The sequence below is a fragment of the Melopsittacus undulatus genome, chromosome 7 (genome assembly GCF_012275295.1).
Source record: "Melopsittacus undulatus isolate bMelUnd1 chromosome 7, bMelUnd1.mat.Z, whole genome shotgun sequence".
Lineage (NCBI taxonomy): Eukaryota > Metazoa > Chordata > Aves > Psittaciformes > Psittaculidae > Melopsittacus > Melopsittacus undulatus.
In genome coordinates, this window is record NC_047533.1 from 54305934 (window position 1) to 54318651 (window position 12718).

General features: G+C 37.4%; 1 protein-coding gene across 1 annotated transcript in view; it reads right to left on the minus strand.

Moving 5' to 3' along the window:
• The window catches only part of COL25A1 (collagen type XXV alpha 1 chain), a 303851-nt gene that overhangs the window by 133418 nt on the left and 157715 nt on the right, over positions 1 to 12718 (minus strand). The gene's annotated exons all lie outside the window — the stretch shown is intronic.

Below are 12718 nucleotides of genomic sequence, written 5' to 3' on the forward strand. Positions count from 1 at the left end.
TTTCTGTCAGACTATGTAAGGTAAATTGAAGTTTCCCCAGAGCTGAGCATGCAAATCCAAATACAGAATATAGTTTGGTGAAACAGTTTTTAAAATCCTAAAGCATTTACCAATCTCACTAGCTCATTTAATCTTAAAATCTCTAGACCATTCTTTTAAGTTTTGTGGATCCACCCACGAATACATCCAAATAACACAATTTCATTTCTTTCTTCTGACATAACTGGCTTTCAGGATTACAAAAGGGTTTCTGCAGAAGCTGGTGACAGCAAAAATGTGTTTCTTTGCATTCCCATCTAGGGAGAAACAATTTGTATGTGATGGCAATACCAGATTACAATTTACATAGCCAAAAGGCAGAGAGCTAAAATGAGAGGTCTCCTATCATATGCAGCGTGGATTAAAAAAAAAAAATCTGATAATTGATCCACATAGCTGGAAGTGGAAATGTTGAGGTCATTTTCTCTTCAGAGACTGGCTAATCAGTCAGCCTACCTGAACAAAAACCACAGGCTTCACTCTGGGGTATTCTTATTTAAAAAAAGGAACCTACACTTGCCCTTTTCACACCTTTGCAATGACTAGAAATACAAATACTGCATTATGTATGACAAAAATTGCTGAACTGCTGTTTCTCTTGGTGCTTTAGGAGCACTTTCTTTCAACCTTCACTCTCACCTATGGAAAAAGCCTTCCAGTATCTGAAGGGGGCCTACAGGGATGCTGGTGAGGGACTATTCATTAGGGACTGTAGTGACAGGACAAGGGGTAATGGGCTGAAACTTAAACAGCAGAGGCTTAGATTGGTTATAAGGAAGAAATTCTTTACTGTTAGGGTGGTGAGGTACTGGAATGGGTTGTCCAAGGAAGCTGTGAATGCTCCATCCCTGGCAGGGTTCAAGGCCAGGTTGGATGAAGCCTTGGGTGATATGGTTTAGTGTGAGGTGTCCCTGCCCATGGCAGGGGAGTTGGAACTACATGATCTTAAGGTCCTTTCCAACCCTAACTATTGTATGATTCTATGATTGTTCACATCACCCTCTGAAACTAAATGCAAATTGCAAACTAAGATCATTCAAACTGCTGGAGGCCAAAACCTCCAGCATGTCTAATACACATGTCTAATATTACTGAACTAAAATATGGATGTCAGTGTAAGCCCAAAACTCCAGTACAGTGACACAACTTGTGTTTCACAAAAATCTGTGTACTGAGAAACAAAGAACTTCCTTAGCACCCACAATTTGTCTCCTATTTTTTGCTCTGCATGCATCCCGATTCCTCTTTGTCTTCTTATCATAAGTAATTATTATTCTGGGGATGTCTTCTCTGAGTAAGTGCTGTTCAACATGAATGAAAGTAGAAGAATCTACCCTTATTGTTGCTTATTTTAGTTGCAATTGATCTGGTAAAATGAAGAACTGTTAACAGAAAGAACAGTGGGACTATTAACAATTTCCATTTTTTCCCTTGTTTTACTTCACTTGCTAAGATTTCCAGTTTTCCAAGCAGGAGCTAACAACAGTTTATTTTCCTAAGAATATCACGTGGCAGCAAGTAACCAGTTTCTACATTAAAAATGTAATATTCTTTTCAACTGATGAGTGCTCATGTGCATGGCTGTTTTGAATCATGCTCCTTTGGTGAGGGAAAGCAACAAAGGGTTAAATTCCTCTCATACTGGAAACAGCTATCATGAATATGCACAAAATAATCTAAAAGGAATTCTTAACTCAATGGTCCTCTGTTAGATTATCAATTCTGTGCAGATCTCAGTATTAGGAAAAAAACAGTTAATTGCTTTACCTTAAGCCAAAGAGGAAAAAAAAAAAGTTTTGTGAGGGTGATTTATGATCTGTATTTTACACAGTCACAGAAAAACTTCCAATTGACATTCCACACTACTTGTATAAATCTTTCTTACCAGACAAATATGCTTAATTTTAGAAACTGCTTTAACTAATCTTGATTTTGATATGCATACGTATAGCTGAGGAAACAAAAACGAGGGCAGTCCAAACACCACCCCAGTATTTTCCTTGTGATTCAAAAGGCAAGATGTACACTCAATGTGTCCATCCCAAAGATACCCAGGAATGGAGCAAAAGTACTTTAAGTCTTTGTTGCATCAGCTAAGTTCTGCCATTGAAAAAGAAACTCAAAGAAATGTAGAGTTGACAACCTTATTAGCTTAACAAACACTAGCCAGATCATTTCTGGTGTAATTACTGGATGATGCTAAGCAGTGTAGGGCCCGCTATAGGTGGATGAAAGAACTTTTTGATTCCCAGTAGGGGAAAATGTTTGTTATTCAGCTTTATAAGAAGAATCAGTTCAGGCGCCTGTCTGCTCCAGATGTTCGCCTCCTCATATTGACTCTCTCATAAATGGAAACTGAGGGCTGATTGCAGGGGGAAGCAGGCATGCAAACAGCTTTGGAGAAAACACTTCCACCCTGCACTCTCTGGAAACAGCAAAATCCAGCCACCTAGTCTAGTGATTTAGGAACAAGTTTCTTCAATGAAATTTTATAACCCTTGACCTTAGCTAGGTTTAGCAACACACTTAAACTCCTACATAGGAATATTTATATTGGAGCTTTATGGGTAGTAAAGTCTTGCATATCTTTCAGCTATATTGCAAGTCCAAACGAAAAATCCAGTGTGGAAATGACGCATCATGTTTGCAACCCTCCTTCAAGGTGAAGAAATTGATGACTTCAGAATTTTTTCAAGATGGTTTGGGCCATCCCTTCCTATTTGCAACAGATATAAATAGTAATTAAATATAGGATTTCTACTGTAAATGATTTAACATTTCCTTTGAATCTCAAAACTTGTGAGAAAGTGACAGCTCAGGCAAATTGTAAGAGTAATTTTTAACTATCACTGGTTACTCACTCTACATTCATGTGTAACTGGCAAACACAAATTGAGAAACAAGGCCTAGAATTACAATTCCTTTGGAACACAAAACTTTACCGCAAGGTAGTTTGTTTCATAAATAAAGCTATTCCTGTTACACCAGAGTTACATCTTGCCTTCTGAGGAAATGACAGGGAAATTTCAAGTGGGGTGCCTAATGAAAGGCAAGTATGAATGATCTTAGGTGTGGTTCAAGCATTAATTACACCTGTGAAAGCATAAATATGAAAATCATAACTAGATCCTTCTGCATGCCAGCTGCCAAGCTGAACTCCACGGAGTAGCCCAGAGAGATCAGAAATCTATATATACTGTCAAGTAAATAACTATCTAGCTTAATTCCTTTCTCTGCCTATACATGATTTATAATGGAGGAGTGCAATTTTTAAAGAGGAAAACACTGATAAAAGACATTTAATTGTTAAATTGCATCTATCTGCTACCAGCGATCATTCTGTATTAATCTGACAGATATATGAGGTTGTATTATTTTGAACTGACATCAGCTGTGAATCTAACCTACACTGATCCACTAGCCCACTGTATCCTAGTGTTATGTTCTTAGTTCTCACCACACACTGACATCTAAGAAGTGCCATGCAGAGATGTGGATTTTGCAGCAGATAAGTTCTCTGTCCATGCATCCAAGATGGAAACTGCTTTAAAGATGGTCTTGATGGATCCAGCATGGTAACAATTGCTTGTATTACTAATGATACATTGAGGTTATCTGTTATAATGTTGGCTTATTATTCTACTATTTTCTACATCCTCGTTTGCAATACTATGTATAAAATGGACTAAATAATTTTAGAAAGTTTAGTGAGTTTAAACCAGAACATACTATGTACGCATTTACTGCAGCACAAGTAATTTTCTTAAGTCACCATGTAAAGTTTGTACTTGAGTTTATATATAGCAATTTCCTTTACAATTGCAAGTGAGGAAAAGGGTAGAAATACAGTTTTATATCACTGGCTTTTGCATATGAGGCAGTCGTTACTTCACTATCACAGTCACAGACATGGAATAGCTTAGGTCACTCTCAGCAACTTACAGGGAGTTGCATAAGTAAACGCTGCCTTCCCTTATTGACATTCACGTAACGCAGGGTGCATAACAGATGAAAGGATTCAGTACATAGTTCATTCAAAATGGCAACTGACTTATAAGAAGTTAATTAATATGTTCTGATGCATAGCTTCAACAGTCAACTGTAATGCAAAATGTACAGTAACTGTAAAGTTAAGTCTCAAACTTTTCCTTTCATGTCAACTTTTATGATTATCTTCACTTACTTTAAAAAAACTGGCATACAAAGAAGTCAAAACTAATTGTATTATATATTCTTTATAGATATGAAGGTCATAAAGAAACATTATCACATTAACATGACTGACAGCTTGCAAAGGCCACAGTTAGTACTCAGACAACTGTGCGAATTTAGAACCTCTCAGAATTCGCAAGGAAAAATTGAGAGTTTATTTGCTGAGTATTAACAATGTGTCCTCAGATACAGCATTTTTCTAAAAAATTTCCACATTCTCACAGCCTTCCTCTGTTTCTCATGGCACAGAAATACTACAGAGTTAACCTGCTTAGCAGCAAGTGCGTATTGCACCTGTTTGAACTGCAGCATGTATTTGGGAACAGTGCAACTGTTGAGATTCTGGTATTGCATTATTGATAAATTCTGATGCACTGTGTCCTGACTGTTAGGAAGATTTCTGAGGTGCCACTGAAGTTTTCTAGGAATAACCAATTCAGCACAACCTGCCACAATAGGCCTATTAACAAATACTGCAGGATGGCAACAACTGCAAGCAAGAAAGGTGTAACTGTCTTTTTTACAGAGTGGATTTTACCTCTTAACTATCAGAATATCAACTGACAGAAGGCAATTTTTCATACCACAGATAAAAACTGCCATTAGGGCCATATCTATGGTTTGATATCAAGACAAAATTCATACTTAAGCAAGTGACCCTCCTCTGGCTGACCACTGTTAAAAGCATACATCATATAATATATTTATGGCTTGAAAAAGGTCATACTGGTACCCATCACTTAGAATAATCCATTCCAGTAGCTAGAGCTACCACTGAGTGCTGGACTTGGCAGATATATCCATGGAAGACACTGAAAGTATCCTTTGCCTGCAGCTGTAGAAACTGACTTAACTCCATGTGTGACAGTGGAACTGAATGCCATATCTCCCTACTTGTTGACCTCCAACAACTTGTTGAGGTCCAGCTCTCGTTATAAGGTTCTGTGACAGCGCTGTAGCACTTGTGTACAGAATACAGAAGTCTAGGGGTTGGCTGTGACAGTATCACACTCCATGAGAACTGAAGTATGTTCTTGGAAGACTCACTAACAAATAGAGGTCTTGTAAGCCAGGTTTCCGTGAATCATGGCAAGACTATTTTGAAGTTCCAATTTGTTGCAGTGAATGTGTTAATGGAAAGTAGTTATGTGAAATAGGAATAAAGGGTCTAAGGGCTTAATTTATACTCATCCTGAGCAGACACTCATTTTCTGCTGAATCTGAAGCACTAGCATCAGTTGATAACTTCTTGCAACAACTGGGCAATGAGTAGATGGTTACAAATAAGGAAATCTGTAAACACAGTAACCTTTTGAGATGGACAGCTGATCAACTGTATCTCTTTAAAGTAAGCAGAGGATTTCTTCCACTCCCTGAGAACAAGCAAGTAGTTTGAGGTAGATGGGTCAACTGAAAACCGCATGTCTCCCAAGCTAATCACATCTGCCATGACTAAAAATAAGGACAAAGTGTACCAAACTGAGAAAATGCATACTAAAGTCACAGTATAAAGAAACTTCTGAGATCCCAGATGTTTTGAATTTTCTGTGCATTTAAAAAAAAAACAACCAAACAAACAAAAAATACCCACAAAAACCAAACAAAAACCAAGCAACCAAACAAAAAACCTGAAATAGTTATCAATGTTTCACTACCAAACCTGACATTTATTGCAAAAGTCTTACTGGTATATGTTTAAGATGTTAATTTGCTCAAATGCCAAAAATAGAAAGTGGTCTGCGAAGGTACCTGTTGAGAAAAAAAAATGCTGCAGATTGGGAAACTTCTACAGGATCACCAACCCAAACTCTCAGTGTAAGATTAGGACCTAACATATCCACCCCTTGAACATAGACATTTATATTTTACTACAACTGTGAAAAAGGGGAGACCTGACCTGCTACTGGAAATGCCACAGCTGTTGCAGAAGTGCTTAATACTGCCATAAGCTGTACTTAACCACAGATAAAAAACTTTCAGTCTTTGCTTATTTCTTCTCACTTGATTATTCCAGCTATGTTCGTTTTATAGCAAATCAGCTGCCATAGTATGCACCTGACAAACTTGTATTTGAATAGGGTTAATTTTACATACCTACATATACAGACACAGCTACTTAATACACATTTGCCTACACAGCCCCAGTCTTTAACTGAAGACCCAGCAGAAAATGAAACACAAAACACCTTCAAAGACAAAGCAACACAGCAGGACAATAAAATGCCTTTTTCCAGTTTCTCACAACAGGAGTTTCCATGCTCTTCCACACCAGAACTATTTCTTCAAATTCAAACCCCTCACAGCCCTACTCTGTTCTACCTGGAATGCTCTTTACTTTTAGTAATACAGAAAGGGAATCAGAGCCTTCTACTAGCAACTTTACATATCGTGGTAACAGTTTGTCTTAGGGTATACTGGGACACTTTTTTACGTGGTTAAAAATTAGAAGTGTGATGGTCAAGACATTTTCTAAGCTAGAAGGAATTATAACAGGCTGAAGAATAATTGAAATTTTCTACCTGCAGTCCTAATCTTGGCAAGTTTGTTATATTCCCCATTCACAGATAAGAAAGTCTTTCAAGAGCTAGGAAAATATAGAATGAAATGACAGATGAAATTGCAAAGATGCACATTTCATGTTTGAACAATTGATGATATTTTACAGTTACAGGAGAACAACCTCCACTTCAGAAACATAATTTTCTGCAAGAGAAGAATCTGCTTCCACTTCTTGAAGCTAAGACAAGGAGAGGCATCCCTGCCCATGGCAGGGAGGTTTGAACTAGATGATCTTAAGGTCTTTTCCAACCCTAACTATTCTATGATGCTAAGATTTAATACAAGATCACCTGGAGCAACTATAACCCTCCACAATTCCTAAAAGTCTTGTAAATGCGTCAGATGTTCTGCAGACTGACATCATGGTAAAATGCAGGTGAAATTTCCCTGATCCCCTCTTTTATGAAGCAATGCTATATGGACATCTTTATATTCTGACCCTTTATTCTGGAGAGAGTGCAGCTTTACCACCATATATGCAACAACTTTCATGATGATGTACTTGGACATTTATCTTGGTCTGTAACTCAACTAGAGAAAAGGGGTTTTTTTAATGGTGGGGCTTTTTGTTGTTGTGGGTTTTTTTTTTTCCAAGTTCTAGCTTTACTTTTTAAGAGACATTGTCATGCAAAACCCCTGCGATAAATGCCTATATTCATATTCTCTAGCATTTGTACACTCTTTCGTTCTCTTTCATTTAAGGAGATGTGATAGCCTATTTCAATTTTAAACTCAAGCTGAAAGAGTTACAACTTCGAATTTGGTCATTTGTCTGTTACATAAAGGTTTTAATGAGGAAAGAAAAGAGATGTACAGCGTAAACATTTTGTAGTATTCATGGTGCCTTACATAATAACCACTTAATTATGGTCTTATAAAACCCTTTATAACTGTGGTATTCATTAGCAGTAAGTCCAGCTTATTTTCTTGACTTTCAATACGATATCTTCCTGGAAATTTATATTTATCACTTTCATTCCCTTTACTGTTATAATTATTATTTCTAAAGTTACCTTTAAAATTAGAATGAACATGGGCAATGAAAACTTAAGTCCTGGAGAAAACAACCACTAGATTTTGTGATATTACAACCTTATGTTTTGGGCTACTGAGCAGAGAGGTGTTTTTAAGTTATATTTCACAGACATATCTCACTATCCTCACAGAATATCCAATAAAGATTAAAGCAATAATATTTCTACAGGAGTTAAATAGGACTCTAGAGAAATAACTTTAAACACTAATAGCCTTTTCATAGAGCTCTATAGAGCTATATAAGTACTTTTAAAATGCACTGCACTTGCTGTTATATATTTCCCATTCAAAGCAGGAGGATATGGCTGTAACTGAAAAGATGGAAACAGCTAGCCACATGACAATTTTCAGGAACTATAGCCAAATTCTATTCCCAGTCACTTTCAAGCAGGAAGAAGTAGTGTTCAACCCATGCTAAACACTACTGAAGGCAAATGATTGCACACACGGATGGCTGCACACATGAACAGAAATGCTCTCAGGCTAAAGTTTGCCAATAACAATGCCAGCATTTTTAATAGCGTGGCTTCCAAGAACTTTATTGTCTTCAAATTCCACAGCAAATCTTCTCAAGAAAGCAGCTGGACCAGTAGAAAGGACTGGCCTTCAGGCTCTACAGAAAATTGTATTTTCAAACTGTCTCCATGAAGCCTTCGAGACATGCATGAATCCATCACTAACATTCACTCATTTTCTCAACTTACACTTTATGCCAAAAAGTTAAATCTATGAGGTTTTTTTGTGCTGTGCACAATATGAACTTCACCTTGTGTATTAAGCTCATTAACTGAAATGAGGAACACCAAAGATTTAAATTTCACAGAAGCCTAGTGGCTGGTTTACTGTCACTGTCGGTCTTTTTTCTTTTAAATTCCAGTCTTTGTATACAGAGCTAATAGCTGGATGATGAGCAAAAAAGGGGTTTTAGCAAGTTTTTCACCCTATCTCCTCCTTCACACACTTGTGCACTCGCCTACACAGATTAAGCACTCTAAGTGAAATTGGAAACCTGATAATGGTTTCAGTATATCCAACAGGTTTCTTAATAATGATGAATTCCTCCCCAGCTGACTTTCAGTGACTTCTACTAACAGACATTGGATGACGCTTCATTGGTAGTATTTCTCAGAAAACTCTGCAACTACAGAAGATGCCCAGAGAAAAGCATTGTAATAGCCTGCATAAAAAGAATTGTGACCAGCAGGTTGAGGGAAGTGATTTTCCTCCTCTGCTGAGACTCTGCCCGCAGTTCTGCATTCAGCTCTGGGGCCCCCAATATAATGAGGACATGGACCTGTTAGAGAAAGCTGAGAGGAGGGCCACAAAGATGATCAGAGGGCTGAGCACCTCTACTACAAAGACAGGCTGCGAGAGGTGGGCTTCCAAATGGAGAAAGGATGACTCTTGGGAGACTTTCCTAAGGACTTTCAATATATGGTGGGGGCTTATAAGAAACATAGAGGGGTTTGGTTTTGTTTGTTTTGTTTTGCTCTAGTTTTTGTCTTTTGGTTTGGGTTTTTTGTTTGTGTTTGTTGTTTTTGCTGTTGTTTAGTTGGTTGGGTTTGGATTTGTTTTGGTTTTTTTTTACCAAGGCCTGTAGTGACAGGATGTCATGGTTTAAAGTCCACACACTCCTTTGTTTCCCTCCCCGCCACCTTCCCACTCCCGGAGGGATGGGGAGGAGAGCCGGAGGAATACAACTCCCACGGATTGAGGTAAAATCAGTCCAGCAATTAAGGTATAACACAAATGACTACCACTAATAAATCAATGTTAGAGGAAATAAACAGGGAGAGAGAATACGATACCACCTGCCGACACGAGCCCAGCTCGGAAGAGAGAGCTAACCCCTCCCCTCCCAGCCAGCTTCCAGTCCCCTCCCCGAGCAGGACGTGCTATGGTATGGAATACCTCCCCGACTAGCCCAGACCAGGCGCCCTATCTCTCCCTCCTCCCTGGCAGAGCATGAGCTACTGCTGAACCCATGACACAGGACAACGGACAACGATTTTAAAAGAGGAGAGGTTTAGGTCAAAACTAAGGAAGATGTGGGCAGAGAGACACCGGGACAGATTTCCCAATGCTGTGCATGCCTCACACCTGGAGATGTTCAAGGTCAGGCTGAATAGGGCTTTGAGCAACCTGGTCTAGTGAAATATATCCCAGCCCATGGCATGCATTAGACTAGATGATCAATAAAGTTCCATTCCAACCCAAACCTTTCTGAGATTCAATGATACTATGAAACTGCCTTTTACCTACAGGTGTTCAAGGCATGGGAATTATATTTATCAACAGAAACATATTTAAAACTCACTGAAAAATTAGACATATTTTGCCTTAAATACATAGGCAAATCAGTATGGGGGGGCCTTCCAAGATATACTATCAAGTGCTTTGAGTAATTATCATTATCATACTTTAAGAGTCACTGTGTTGTGCATATGCATTGTCTCTGAAATGTACCACACTAACACATTTTGTCACTTGGTTTCTAATACACAAGCATACACTTCTTTCCTTGAGTGGGACACTGCAGTCAGCTAGCCTGACTATCTGGAATAAATATATTATTAGTAGATTTTAGAAAGATGCATTATTTCATATATTTTTAAGGCAATAAATCCTAGAGATATGGGTGAAACTGACAGAAAATTTAATTGCATCCATTATTAGAAAATTACTCTGTGACAGACAATGCAGCCAACTGCTAGGACCTCTGCCATAGCATTTTACTTTTCTCAAAACTCATTGCCTGAAGCAGTCAAGAGAAAAAGGAAAGAATTCAAAGAAAAGATGTAGAGGTTCCATAAGGCAACTGTACAGCTTTCTAACATGGTAAATTGAAATGCAGCCTCTTGCTAAACAGTATTTTTTTTTTTATCAGAGTAAAACTTAGTTTTGTATACAAGAATGCAGAAACTGAACACAAAATATGTACATCAAACAATCAGTGCATTGCATTTATGCACTGCAAACACTCATATTCTTTTTAAAATCTTCTCAGTGTCTTTTTGTTTTGCTACTAGAGGAAAGTCCTACATTTCATAGGCATATGAGAAATAGAAAGCAGGTCTTTTTGACAGTAATAAAGGAAAAACAAAATACAACATCATGATTTCAGAGTAATATATACTGTCATAAATATTTGATGAGTTACCGGATAGCCATTTCGCCCTGGTAGACCCTGGTTGAATGAGATGAAATGGTATGACACACATTAACAACACAGTCATGACATACGACATAACAAACATGCAGAGTACATTACTGTCAGATTATAATTTGCATATCAATTAATTTTTTATATGTGATGACATTACAAACCAATAAATACGAAATATGTACTACACAGTGAAGAAAATGAGGCTTTGGCAATGAAAATTATGTTTTGACTTAAATAAACTCTCTAACTAAAAGGCTAATGGCTCTTCTGATGTTTATTGAAATTCCTTTTGTTATTAAGAGAATTATCCATTTAGACTGAAGGGCAGTATGTGGTTAAAATGAAAACAAGTTGAGTGCTTAGGCAGTAAAGTATTACATACATAAGCTGCCACTAGCACACAGGTGCCAAAGAAGAATTTGAGAATGCTATAACAGATCATAAAAAAATAAAATAAATGAAAGCTGTAGCCTTTGAATGCTATTACACGTGACACTCCATAGTCATGTACCAGGAAAATAAGCAGAGCACTACAGTAGCCATTGAAAACACAACATACACCTAATCCTTTGCAGTGCTATGTGGGATAAACAAATATTTGCTATTTTTAATTAAAATTATTACCACAGTCTCCCAGATGAAAATAATAACTAAGTTCACACCAGTTGCCCCTAGCCAGACTCTGTCCATGAAAATAAAAAAGTTAATTGGGAACAGAAATTACATTTTGCCTTGTAGCAACTTAAACCCTTCCTGCCTCTCAGTGAGATGAAGTCCTGTAGGTTTTGAATATGAAACTAGAATTGAATTTAGATTCATCCTAAAATTATTCCTTTTTGGGAGCCACAATTGAGACCTTTTTTTTTTTCTTTTTAAATGGATCTGTACTAAAACAGCAGGGAGCTAAAGTCAAAGGCATTCATAATCAGACACACAGTGAACTCTTACCACATTGTCTTACTACAGGAAAATTGTATGATTTATGGTTGTTCTTTGTGTTTCATGGGAAGATTGCAAAAGAAATGGGAGAAGATGGTGTTTCTTTCAAATAAACAGTACCTTTATGCATTAAGCATGGCTTTTCATTGATGGCTTATTAAATGAATTTGACACTATGAGCCACAAAGCACGTGGTCAAAATCTATCAGGCAGGGATAAGTAGTATCACTGCTGAATATATACCATTTACAGTAAAATTATTAGGTCATAGCACGAATTCAACATTAATTCACCTTTCTCAAGCATGCATGTAGCATATAGTAGATAATCTGGTCCTGACAATACTGTGGAAATGCTATATCAATCAAAGAAAAAAAAATAGAAGCCTGCAAACACTAAAAGAAACACTGGTTTAATGGTCACACCTTTACACCATATGGTGCACATGAATGACATGACAAATAGAATGCTTAAGATATGAGTGTTTAGTCCTGTTCTTTAAATCTGACTTTTGACCTACTCCAGGAATGTACAGCAAAGTAAACAAAACCCTATCAAATTAATAATCTAGCCACAAAACAAAACCCTCATAAAACCCTAGAAGAAACTGTTTTCTTACAAATAAGATTAGCAAAAGATTCAAATGATTTACTAAACTAAATAGTATCATTTAATATTCATTTTACACTAGCACATACTGGCTTCAGCAGTGATTACTCTGCAATAAACTGGATAGCTCATATACCTCCAAAGAACAAGAAGCGGGTA